Source organism: Gigantopelta aegis, chromosome 6 (genome assembly GCF_016097555.1).
Source record: "Gigantopelta aegis isolate Gae_Host chromosome 6, Gae_host_genome, whole genome shotgun sequence".
Classification (NCBI taxonomy): domain Eukaryota; kingdom Metazoa; phylum Mollusca; class Gastropoda; order Neomphalida; family Peltospiridae; genus Gigantopelta; species Gigantopelta aegis.
In genome coordinates, this window is record NC_054704.1 from 11,130,876 (window position 1) to 11,144,649 (window position 13,774).

A 13,774-nucleotide genomic window follows, 5' to 3' on the forward strand; every position below is an offset into this window, starting at 1 on the left:
AGTAACATCTTACAACGGCTGCAAACTCAGGACAGTCCCTTTAAATAGTAACATCTTACAACGGCTGCAAACTCAGGACAGTCCCTTTAAATAGTAACATCTTACAACGGCTGCAAACTCAGGACAGTCCCTTTAAATAGTAACATCTTACAACGGCTGCAAACTCAGGACAGTCCCTTTAAATAGTAACATCTTACAACGGCTGCAAACTCAGGACAGTCCCTTTAAATAGTAACATCTTACAACGGCTGCAAACTCAGGACAGTCCCTTTAAATAGTAACATCTTACAACGGCTGCAAACTCAGGACAGTCCCTTTAAATAGTAACATCTTACAACGGCTGCAAACTCAGGACAGTCCCTTTAGTAACATCTTAGTAACATCTTACATCTTACAACGGCTGCAAACTCAGGACAGTCCCTTTAAATAGTAACATCTTACAACGGCTGCAAACTCAGGACAGTCCCTTTAAATAGTAACATCTTACAACGGCTGCAAACTCAGGACAGTCCCTTTAAATAGTAACATCTTACAACGGCTGCAAACTCAGGACAGTCCCTTTAAATAGTAACATCTTACAACGGCTGCAAACTCAGGACAGTCCCTTTAAATAGTAACATCTTACAACGGCTGCAAACTCAGGACAGTCCCTTTAAATAGTAACATCTTACAACGGCTGCAAACTCAGGACAGTCCCTTTAAATAGTAACATCTTACAACGGCTGCAAACTCAGGACAGTCCCTTTAATAGTAACATAGTAACATCTTACAACGGCTGCAAACTCAGGACAGTCCCTTTAAATAGTAACATCTTACAACGGCTGCAAACTCAGGACAGTCCCTTTAAATAGTAACATCTTACAACGGCTGCAAACTCAGGACAGTCCCTTTAAATAGTAACATCTTACAACGGCTGCAAACTCAGGACAGTCCCTTTAAATAGTAACATCTTACAACGGCTGCAAACTCAGGACAGTCCCTTTAATTAGTAACATCTTACAACGGCTGCAAACTCAGGACAGTCCCTTTAAATAGTAACATCTTACAACGGCTGCAAACTCAGGACAGTCCCTTTAAATAGTAACATCTTACAACGGCTGCAAACTCAGGACAGTCCCTTTAAATAGTAACATCTTACAACGGCTGCAAACTCAGGACAGTCCCTTTAAATAGTAACATCTTACAACGGCTGCAAACTCAGGACAGTCCCTTTAAATAGTAACATCTTACAACGGCTGCAAACTCAGGACAGTCCCTTTAAATAGTAACATCTTACAACGGCTGCAAACTCAGGACAGTCCCTTTAATTAGTAACATCTTACAACGGCTGCAAACTCAGGACAGTCCCTTTAAATAGTAACATCTTACAACGGCTGCAAACTCAGGACAGTCCCTTTAAATAAATAGTAACATCTTACAACGGCTGCAAACTCAGGACAGTCCCTTTAAATAGTAACATCTTACAACGGCTGCAAACTCAGGACAGTCCCTTTAACATCTTACAACGGCTGCAAACTCAGGACAGTCCCTTTAATTAGTAACATCTTACAACGGCTGCAAACTCAGGACAGTCCCTTTAAATAGTAACATCTTACAACGGCTGCAAACTCAGGACAGTCCCTTTAATTAGTAACATCTTACAACGGCTGCAAACTCAGGACAGTCCCTTTAAATAGTAACATCTTACAACGGCTGCAAACTCAGGACAGTCCCTTTAAATAGTAACATCTTACAACGGCTGCAAACTCAGGACAGTCCCTTTAAATAGTAACATCTTACAACGGCTGCAAACTCAGGACAGTCCCTTTAATTAGTAACATCTTACAACGGCTGCAAACATCTTACAACGGCTGCAAACTCAGGACAGTCCCTTTAATTAGTAACATCTTACAACGGCTGCAAACTCAGGACAGTCCCTTTAAATAGTAACATCTTACAACGGCTGCAAACTCAGGACAGTCCCTTTAAATAGTAACATCTTACAACGGCTGCAAACTCAGGACAGTCCCTTTAATTAGTAACATCTTACAACGGCTGCAAACTCAGGACAGTCCCTTTAAATAGTAACATCTTACAACGGCTGCAAACTCAGGACAGTCCCTTTAAATAGTAACATCTTACAACGGCTGCAAACTCAGGACAGTCCCTTTAAATAGTAACATCTTACAACGGCTGCAAACTCAGGACAGTCCCTTTAAAGTAGTAACATCTTACAACGGCTGCAAACTCAGGACAGTCCCTTTAAATAGTAACATCTTACAACGGCTGCAAACTCAGGACAGTCCCTTTAAATAGTAACATCTTACAACGGCTGCAAACTCAGGACAGTCCCTTTAAATAGTAACATCTTACAACGGCTGCAAACTCAGGACAGTCCCTTTAAATAGTAACATCTTACAACGGCTGCAAACTCAGGACAGTCCCTTTAAATAGTAACATCTTACAACGGCTGCAAACTCAGGACAGTCCCTTTAAAGTAGTAACATCTTTACAACGGCTGCAAACTCAGGACAGTCCCTTTAAATAGTAACATCTTACAACGGCTGCAAACTCAGGACAGTCCCTTTAAATAGTAACATCTTACAACGGCTGCAAACTCAGGACAGTCCCTTTAGGACAGTCCCTTTAAATAGTAACATCTTACAACGGCTGCAAACTCAGGACAGTCCCTTTAATTATAGTAACATCTTACAACGGCTGCAAACTCAGGACAGTCCCTTTAATTAGTAACATCTTACAACGGCTGCAAACTCAGGACAGTCCCTTTAAATAGTAACATCTTACAACGGCTGCAAACTCAGGACAGTCCCTTTAAATAGTAACATCTTACAACGGCTGCAAACTCAGGACAGTCCCTTTAAATAGTAACATCTTACAACGGCTGCAAACTCAGGACAGTCCCTTTAAATAGTAACATCTTACAACGGCTGCAAACTCAGGACAGTCCCTTTAAATAGTAACATCTTACAACGGCTGCAAACTCAGGACAGTCCCTTTAAATAGTAACATCTTACAACGGCTGCAAACTCAGGACAGTCCCTTTAAATAGTAACATCTTACAACGGCTGCAAACTCAGGACAGTCCCTTTAATTAGTAACATCTTACAACGGCTGCTCAGGACAGTAATTAGTAACAACGGCTGCAAACTCAGGACAGTCCCTTTAAATAGTAACATCTTACAACGGCTGCAAACTCAGGACAGTCCCTTTAATTAGTAACATCTTACAACGGCTGCAAACTCAGGACAGTCCCTTTAATTAGTAACATCTTACAACGGCTGCAAACTCAGGACAGTCCCTTTAAATAGTAACATCTTACAACGGCTGCAAACTCAGGACAGTCCCTTTAAATAGTAACATCTTACAACGGCTGCAAACTCAGGACAGTCCCTTTAATTAGTAACATCTTACAACGGCTGCAAACTCAGGACAGTCCCTTTAAATAGTAACATCTTACAACGGCTGCAAACTCAGGACAGTCCCTTTAAATAGTAACATCTTACAACGGCTGCAAACTCAGGACAGTCCCTTTAAATAGTAACATCTTACAACGGCTGCAAACTCAGGACAGTCCCTTTAAATAGTAACATCTTACAACGGCTGCAAACTCAGGACAGTCCCTTTAAATAGTAACATCTTACAACGGCTGCAAACTCAGGACAGTCCCTTTAAATAGTAACATCTTACAACGGCTGCAAACTCAGGACAGTCCCTTTAATTAGTAACATCTTACAACGGCTGCAAACTCAGGACAGTCCCTTTAAATAGTAACATCTTACAACGGCTGCAAACTCAGGACAGTCCCTTTAAATAGTAACATCTTACAACGGCTGCAAACTCAGGACAGTCCCTTTAAATAGTAACATCTTACAACGGCTGCAAACTCAGGACAGTCCCTTTAAATAGTAACATCTTACAACGGCTGCAAACTCAGGACAGTCCCTTTAAATAGTAACATCTTACAACGGCTGCAAACTCAGGACAGTCCCTTTAAATAGTAACATCTTACAACGGCTGCAAACTCAGGACAGTCCCTTTAAATAGTAACATCTTACAACGGCTGCAAACTCAGGACAGTCCCTTTAAATAGTAACATCTTACAACGGCTGCAAACTCAGGACAGTCCCTTTAAATAGTAACATCTTACAACGGCTGCAAACTCAGGACAGTCCCTTTAAATAGTAACATCTTACAACGGCTGCAAACTCAGGACAGTCCCTTTAAATAGTAACATCTTACAACGGCTGCAAACTCAGGACAGTCCCTTTAAATAGTAACATCTTACAACGGCTGCAAACTCAGGACAGTCCCTTTAAATAGTAACATCTTACAACGGCTGCAAACTCAGGACAGTCCCTTTAAATAGTAACATCTTACAACGGCTGCAAACTCAGGACAGTCCCTTTAAATAGTAACATCTTACAACGGCTGCAAACTCAGGACAGTCCCTTTAAATAGTAGTAACATCTTACAACGGCTGCAAACTCAGGACAGTCCCTTTAAATAGTAACATCTTACAACGGCTGCAAACTCAGGACAGTCCCTTTAAATAGTAACATCTTACAACGGCTGCAAACTCAGGACAGTCCCTTTAAATAGTAACATCTTACAACGGCTGCAAACTCAGGACAGTCCCTTTAAATAGTAACATCTTACAACGGCTGCAAACTCAGGACAGTCCCTTTAAATAGTAACATCTTACAACGGCTGCAAACTCAGGACAGTCCCTTTAAATAGTAACATCTTACAACGGCTGCAAACTCAGGACAGTCCCTTTAAATAGTAACATCTTACAACGGCTGCAAACTCAGGACAGTCCCTTTAAATAGTAACATCTTACAACGGCTGCAAACTCAGGACAGTCCCTTTAAATAGTAACATCTTACAACGGCTGCAAAGGACTCAGGACAGGACAGTCCCTTTAAATAGTAACATCTTACAACGGCTGCAAACTCAGGACAGTCCCTTTAAATAGTAACATCTTACAACGGCTGCAAACTCAGGACAGTCCCTTTAAATAGTAACATCTTACAACGGCTGCAAACTCAGGACAGTCCCTTTAAATAGTAACATCTTACAACGGCTGCAAACTCAGGACAGTCCCTTTAAATAGTAACATCTTACAACGGCTGCAAACTCAGGACAGTCCCTTTAAATAGTAGTAACATCTTACAACGGCTGCAAACTCAGGACAGTCCCTTTAAATAGTAACATCTTACAACGGCTGCAAACTCAGGACAGTCCCTTTAAATAGTAACATCTTACAACGGCTGCAAACTCAGGACAGTCCCTTTAATTAGTAACATCTTACAACGGCTGCAAACTCAGGACAGTCCCTTTAAATAGTAACATCTTACAACGGCTGCAAACTCAGGACAGTCCCTTTAAATAGTAACATCTTACAACGGCTGCAAACTCAGGACAGTCCCTTTAAATAGTAACATCTTACAACGGCTGCAAACTCAGGACAGTCCCTTTAAATAGTAACATCTTACAACGGCTGCAAACTCAGGACAGTCCCTTTAAATAGTAACATCTTACAACGGCTGCAAACTCAGGACAGTCCCTTTAAATAGTAACATCTTACAACGGCTGCAAACTCAGGACAGTCCCTTTAAATAGTAACATCTTACAACGGCTGCAAACTCAGGACAGTCCCTTTAAATAGTAACATCTTACAACGGCTGCAAACTCAGGACAGTCCCTTTAAATAGTAACATCTTACAATGGCTGCAAACTCAGGACAGTCCCTTTAATTAGTAACATCTTACAATGGCTGCAAACTCAGGACAGTCCCTTTAAATAGTAACATCTTACAACGGCTGCAAACTCAGGACAGTCCCTTTAAATAGTAACATCTTACAACGGCTGCAAACTCAGGACAGTCCCTTTAAATAGTAACATCTTACAACGGCTGCAAACTCAGGACAGTCCCTTTAAATAGTAACATCTTACAACGGCTGCAAACTCAGGACAGTCCCTTTAAATAGTAACATCTTACAACGGCTGCAAACTCAGGACAGTCCCTTTAAATAGTAACATCTTACAATGGCTGCAAACTCAGGACAGTCCCTTTAAATAGTAACATCTTACAATGGCTGCAAACTCAGGACAGTCCCTTTAAATAGTAACATCTTACAATGGCTGCAAACTCAGGACAGTCCCTTTAAATAGTAACATCTTACAATGGCTGCAAACTCAGGACAGTCCCTTTAAATAGTAACATCTTACAACGGCTGCAAACTCAGGACAGTCCCTTTAAATAGTAACATCTTACAACGGCTGCAAACTCAGGACAGTCCCTTTAAATAGTAACATCTTACAATGGCTGCAAACTCAGGACAGTCCCTTTAAATAGTAACATCTTACAATGGCTGCAAACTCAGGACAGTCCCTTTAAATAGTAACATCTTACAATGGCTGCAAACTCAGGACAGTCCCTTTAAATAGTAACATCTTACAATGGCTGCAAACTCAGGACAGTCCCTTTAAATAGTAACATCTTACAATGGCTGCAAACTCAGGACAGTCCCTTTAAATAGTAACATCTTACAATGGCTGCAAACTCAGGACAGTCCCTTTAATTAGTAACATCTTACAATGGCTGCAAACTCAGGACAGTCCCTTTAAATAGTAACATCTTACAATGGCTGCAAACTCAGGACAGTCCCTTTAATTAGTAACATCTTACAACGGCTGCAAACTCAGGACAGTCCCTTTAATTAGTAACATCTTACAACGGCTGCAAACTCAGGACAGTCCCTTTAAATAGTAACATCTTACAACGGCTGCAAACTCAGGACAGTCCCTTTAAATAGTAACATCTTACAATGGCTGCAAACTCAGGACAGTCCCTTTAATTAGTAACATCTTACAATGGCTGCAAACTCAGGACAGTCCCTTTAATTAGTAACATCTTACAATGGCTGCAAACTCAGGACAGTCCCTTTAAATAGTAACATCTTACAACGGCTGCAAACTCAGGACAGTCCCTTTAAATAGTAACATCTTACAACGGCTGCAAACTCAGGACAGTCCCTTTAAATAGTAACATCTTACAATGGCTGCAAACTCAGGACAGTCCCTTTAATTAGTAACATCTTACAATGGCTGCAAACTCAGGACAGTCCCTTTAAATAGTAACATCTTACAATGGCTGCAAACTCAGGACAGTCCCTTTAATTAGTAACATCTTACAATGGCTGCAAACTCAGGACAGTCCCTTTAAATAGCAACATCTTACAATGGCTGCAAACTCAGGACAGTCCCTTTAAATAGTAACATCTTACAACGGCTGCAAACTCAGGACAGTCCCTTTAAATAGTAACATCTTACAACGGCTGCAAACTCAGGACAGTCCCTTTAAATAGTAACATCTTACAACGGCTGCAAACTCAGGACAGTCCCTTTAATTAGTAACATCTTACAACGGCTGCAAACTCAGGACAGTCCCTTTAATTAGTAACATCTTACAACGGCTGCAAACTCAGGACAGTCCCTTTAAATAGTAACATCTTACAACGGCTGCAAACTCAGGACAGTCCCTTTAAATAGTAACATCTTACAACGGCTGCAAACTCAGGACAGTCCCTTTAATTAGTAACATCTTACAACGGCTGCAAACTCAGGACAGTCCCTTTAAATAGTAACATCTTACAACGGCTGCAAACTCAGGACAGTCCCTTTAAATAGTAACATCTTACAACGGCTGCAAACTCAGGACAGTCCCTTTAATTAGTAACATCTTACAACGGCTGCAAACTCAGGACAGTCCCTTTAAATAGTAACATCTTACAACGGCTGCAAACTCAGGACAGTCCCTTTAAATAGTAACATCTTACAACGGCTGCAAACTCAGGACAGTCCCTTTAATTAGTAACATCTTACAATGGCTGCAAACTCAGGACAGTCCCTTTAATTAGTAACACCTTACAACGGCTGCAAACTCAGGACAGTCCCTTTAACATGGACTCGGTGGGTTTCCAACATATTATATTAAACATGAATAACAAGTATCATTACGTACCCGGTACACAGACTGAAGAAAAATAATTTATATAAACGTGGAGGAAATGTTCTTGTGGGAATAATTCGTGGTACAGAGATAGAGACAATCCCCACAGTGAACGTGCTTGGACGCTAGGAATACTGACAAAACAGCTGAAAATGGGACCATAATTATTGATAGTATTCGAGTGTTAGTCGTTCTTGTGTAGTAGTTAATATGCTGTTAACTCTTAAAAACGCACGCATCTTTTTGTTTTCTTCTTTTTTTTAAATCTGTTTTACTAAATGTCAAATATTTAGCCCTGAATAGTTCCGTGTGGATCAATTTCCTGTTGTCACACAAGTTTAAAGTTTAAACGGACAACAATCACAGATTGCTTGGGAGGATGTTTTGTCAGTTTTTTTCATTTCCGGACACAGATACCGTGCACTACTAGGTTAAAGGTATTGGTGTTAACCGCTGGTTATGATCGATTTAAACGACAAAAAGGAATGTGTGCGGTTTAACGACACATCTGCACTTTTAATCACAGCTATTACGTGTCTAACATGTGATCATTGCGACAGGTGCTACTCAAAGTGAGAGGCCAAAGCCTCTTAAGCCGCCATGGATAGACTTAACAGCATTTCTTTTCTTTTTTAAATAATGAACAAAAACGATATTGGAATAGGATAAATAACTATCTTTGCGATGCGTCAAATGCAAAAGTTAAAAAGTGAAAGGAAAAAATGCTTAAAGACACATCAGCGCATTGTAAACTCCAAATGCATGGTCTATATGGTTACTATAATATGTTTTCTAGAGTGAGAGACGAAACCCGCTGTCGCTGCATACCTTCTGTATAAAAAATTTAATAAAATAAAAATTGTTTTTAAAAGCCAGCAGAGGATCGTATAATTTTATGTGCTTCCCCTATATACAGGACAAGCCTCGGTCGCTGATGTATCACAGGCTGCGACGTAAAACGTTCACTGAGGTTGATTAACGCAACAACCGATTGCACATCAGTGGAGAGCTCTACCACGAGTGTTCTACCAAAGAGTCCTGTACTATGAGTACTCTACCACGAGTGTTTTACCAAGAGTGTTTTACCAAGTCCTTTACTATGAGTACTGTACTACAAGTGTTATACTACGAATATTTTACCAAGAGTGTTTTACAAAATCCTTTACTATGAGTACTCTACTACAAGTGTAATACCACGAATATTTTACCAAGAGTGTTTTACAAAATCCTTTACTATGAGTACTCTACTACAAGTGTAATACCACGAATATTTTACCAAGAGTGTTTTACCAAGTCCTTTACTATGAGTACTCTACTACAAGTGTTATACCACGAATATTTTACCAAGAGTGTTTTACCAAGTCCTTTACTATGAGTACTCTACTACAAGTGTTATACTACGAGTGTTTTACCAAGAGTGTTTTACCAAGTCCTTTACTATGAGTACTTTACTACAAGTGTAATACCACGAATATTTTACCAAGAGTGTTTTACCAAGTCCTTTACTATGAGTACTCTACTACAAGTGTTATACTACGAGTGTTTTACCAAGAGTGTTTTACCAAGTCCTTTACTATGAGTACTTTACTACAAGTGTAATACCACGAATATTTTACCAAGAGTGTTTTACCAAATCCTTTACTATGAGTACTCTACTACAAGTGTAATACCACGAATATTTTACCAAGAGTGTTTTACCAAGTCCTTTACTATGAGTACTCTACTACAAGTGTTATACTACGAGTGTTTTACCAAGAGTGTTTTACCAAGTCCTTTACTATGAGTACTCTACTACAAGTGTAATACCACGAATATTTTACCAAGAGTGTTTTACCAAGTCCTTTACTATGAGTACTCTACTACAAGTGTTATACTACGAGTGTTTTACCAAGAGTGTTTTACCAAGTCCTTTACTATGAGTACTTTACTACAAGTGTAATACCACGAATATTTTACCAAGAGTGTTTTACCAAATCCTTTACTATGAGTACTCTACTACAAGTGTTATACTACGAGTGTTTTACCAAGAGTGTTTTACCAAGTCCTTTACTATGAGTACTTTACTACAAGTGTAATACCACGAATATTTTACCAAGAGTGTTTTACCAAGTCCTTTACTATGAGTACTCTACTACAAGTGTTTACCACGAATGTTTTACCAAAAGTGTTTTACCAAGTCTTTTACTATGAGTACTCTACTACAAGTGTTTTACCAAGAGTCCTTTACTATGAATACTCTAATACAAATGTTTTACCAAGAGTCCTTTACTATGAGTACTCTACCGAGTGTTTTACCAAAAGTTTTGTACTATTAGTACTCTACCACGAGTATTCTACCACGAGTGTTTTACCAAAGAGTCCTGTACTATGAGTACACTACCACGAGTGTTTTACCAAAGAGTCCTGTACTATGAGTACCCTACCACGAGTATTCTACCACACGTGTTTTACCAAAGAGTCCTGTACTATGAGTCCTTTACCACAAATTATCTACCATTAGTGTTCTGTCACGAGTGTTCTTCGCAAAGAAAGAGTGTAGGCTATACCGTGTAATACCGTGTAAGACAAACATGAAACAACGTACACCTAACGGTGCAGTAAGCAATGTTTCAAAGTGGGGAATTGGACGGGGTGGTCCTTTCGCTTCCCTTTTACCCACTTTCTCACCCTCTCTGTTTCTTAGTAAACAATTTAACTCGTGCTTATATTCTTGAAAGGGCGCTCTCCCCAGTTTAAGACCCACTGTACTAGTTTTAATAGTACATAGAACATAAAAATATAATGTGTTCCGCACTGTTTAGCTGAGAGAACAGGAAGTTAAGTGCGCATTTTCTCCAAGAATCGTGCAATGAACTATGTACTTGAATGTATCTACAGGGCGTATCTATGGATATGTACATGCATAACTGTGCGTGCGAAAGAAATTACCTGCAGTTTGCAGTTACGCTACATCAAATCGAATATATTCCGCTATATCAAATCGAATATATTCCAACCAATTCACGTAACAAAATAAATGTTATAAACGTAAAATGAAATCATTTTAGTAAGCGGAAGTGTTGCCTCATCCAGTAAAGAGGAAAGTATCATGTTTCAAATTACGTTAGAGTATACTCAAAACAAAACAAAAATTGTTCACACATGCTCGGTTCTATAGTTCAGCTTTTTAATGTCAGTATGCGAAAATTATGTTTCTGAAATAATTACAGTAGGTGAACAGTTTGATTAATATTTGTTAAAAAGAAGAAAATATGAACTTACCAATAGCAGTGAGCTCGCCTCTTTGTTCCACAAACACATAATAACACTTGATGTCCATACAGATGGGCACTGTTGACGCCAGTACATATTTTGTAAATACATGTATCTGGGGGTTTTAATAAACTTATTCTCCATTTAAACAAGTGATACACTCAATTTTAAATTACAATTGTTCTGAATAGTTGATGTGTAATTTTCACTACAGTAGGAGCAGAACAACTCGGTTGGGAGGGGGGGGGGGGGGAATAATAAAACTCAAATGATTCGGCCTAGATGATTTGGTTTACATGAGGTAATGTGGCACGCACCGAATGTTAATTCATCTTCCTCCATTTTAACACAGTTTCACATAATTAAATCATTAATTAGCACATCTTAATGTATGCTGATGACGTTACAATAGTCGCTACTTACACTCAGCTATTCATTTTGTATGCCTTTGAGCTAAACAGCTCATCAGTTACAAGAAGAAAATATATAAATATATAAATACACAAATACACAGGTGAACAATGGTGACACACAATGAAATAATGTTCAATGGAAAGTAAGTAAACAATAAGTAAATAATACTTTTTATAATTAAATAAATAAGTAAATGAGATAACTACATAGTGTTGTTTCTTAACTGGGTAGCTTGATACAGATAATTTCCTAATAGTTGAATAAATTTGTGAACAGATGGGTTTTTTCAATAGTAAGGTTTAATATATTACCTTCTTAATTCACTATAAAATGGACATACCAGTACAAAATGAAATTCATCTTCAATATCTTTATCACAAATTAAACATAATCTATTTGCTCTGTCAGTATTATTGTATCTGCCAGTTTCAATAGCTAGATTGTGTGCTGATAGACGGTATCTTGTTATGGCTTTCCTAAATCGCTCTGGGATGTATTTAGACAAGTAATATTGCAAAGCATAAATATCAATATAATGTAAGTAGTGTGTGCATTTAGTGAAATCTGAGATTTGAGCTCTAATGGCTTGTTGGGATTGATCTATTATTCTCTGTTTAATGAGTGTTAAATGTGTTGTGGTCTAGCTATTGGTGGGTCCATAAATCATCAAATCCTAACATATTTAGTTCGTGTTTTATTTGATATGCCCAGTTGTTTTTATTTTTATTTTCAGCACAATCGTACAAATATAAATAACAATTTCTGAGAATGCAGTTATCTGTGTTGAGAAGCTTAGACCAGTACTTTATCATGTTAAATACTCTATTAGTGCGTAATGGGAGGCGGCCGAGCAACAATTAAACACAAACGTTTTAGAATGTGTTTGCCTATCTACTGGAATGAGAATAAATCTTGATACGCCTAAAGTGATAGTATTTAGGAAAGGAGGTTTTTGCGAACTTATGGAAAATGGATTCATACTGGATCACGACTTAAAGTGCATGAAGTATCCTTTTATAAATATTTGGGTATTGTTCTTATACCAAAATAATCAGGAAAGGAAGGAAATGTTTTATTTAATGACGCATTCAACACATTTTATTTACGGTTATATGGCGTCAGACATATGGTTAAGGACCACACAGATATTGAGAGAGGAAACTCGCTGTCGCCACTTCATGGGCTACTCTTTTCGATTAGCAGCAAGGGATCTTTTATATGCACCATCCCACAGACAAGATAATACATACCACGGCCTTTGTTACCCCAGTTGTGGAGCACTGGCTGGTACGAGAAATAGCCCAATGAGGCTACAGACGGGGATCGATTCTAAACCAACCCCGAACAAGCGAACGCTTTACCACTGGGCTACACCCCGTCCCCAAATAATGAGGGAATAAAGCTGAACTAATGCTTGTGGTTCAGGAACACAAGTTCGTGTTAGCATTATATAACAAGTCCAAGTAAAGTAATCGAGACCGTCCAAAATAATGAGGGAATAAAGCTAAACTAATGCTTGTGGTTCAGGAACACAAGTTCGTGTTAGCATTATATAACAAGTCCAAGTAAAGTAATCGAGACCGTCCAAAAAAGTAATCGAGACCGTCCAATGAGAATAAAGCTAAACTAATGCTTGTGGTTCAGGAACACAAGTTCGTGTTAGCATTATATAACAAGTCCAAGTAAAGTAATCGAGACCGTCCAATAAAGCTAAAGCTAATGCTTGTGGTTCAGGAACACAAGTTCGTGTTAGCATTATATAACAAGTCCAAGTAAAGTAATCGAGACCGTCCAAAATAATGAGGGAATAAAGCTAAACTAATGCTTGTGGTTCAGGAACACAAGTTCGTGTTAGCATTATATAACAAGTCCAAGTAAAGTAATCGAGACCGTCCAAAATAATGAGGGAATAAAGCTAAACTAATGCTTGTGGTTCAGGAACACAAGTTCATGTTAGCATTATATAACAAGTCCAAGTAAAGTAATCGAGACTGTCCAAAATAATGAGGGAATAAAGCTAAGCTAATGCTTGTGGTTCAGGAACACAAGTTCATGTTAGCATTATATAACAAGTCCAAGTAAAGTAATCGAGAC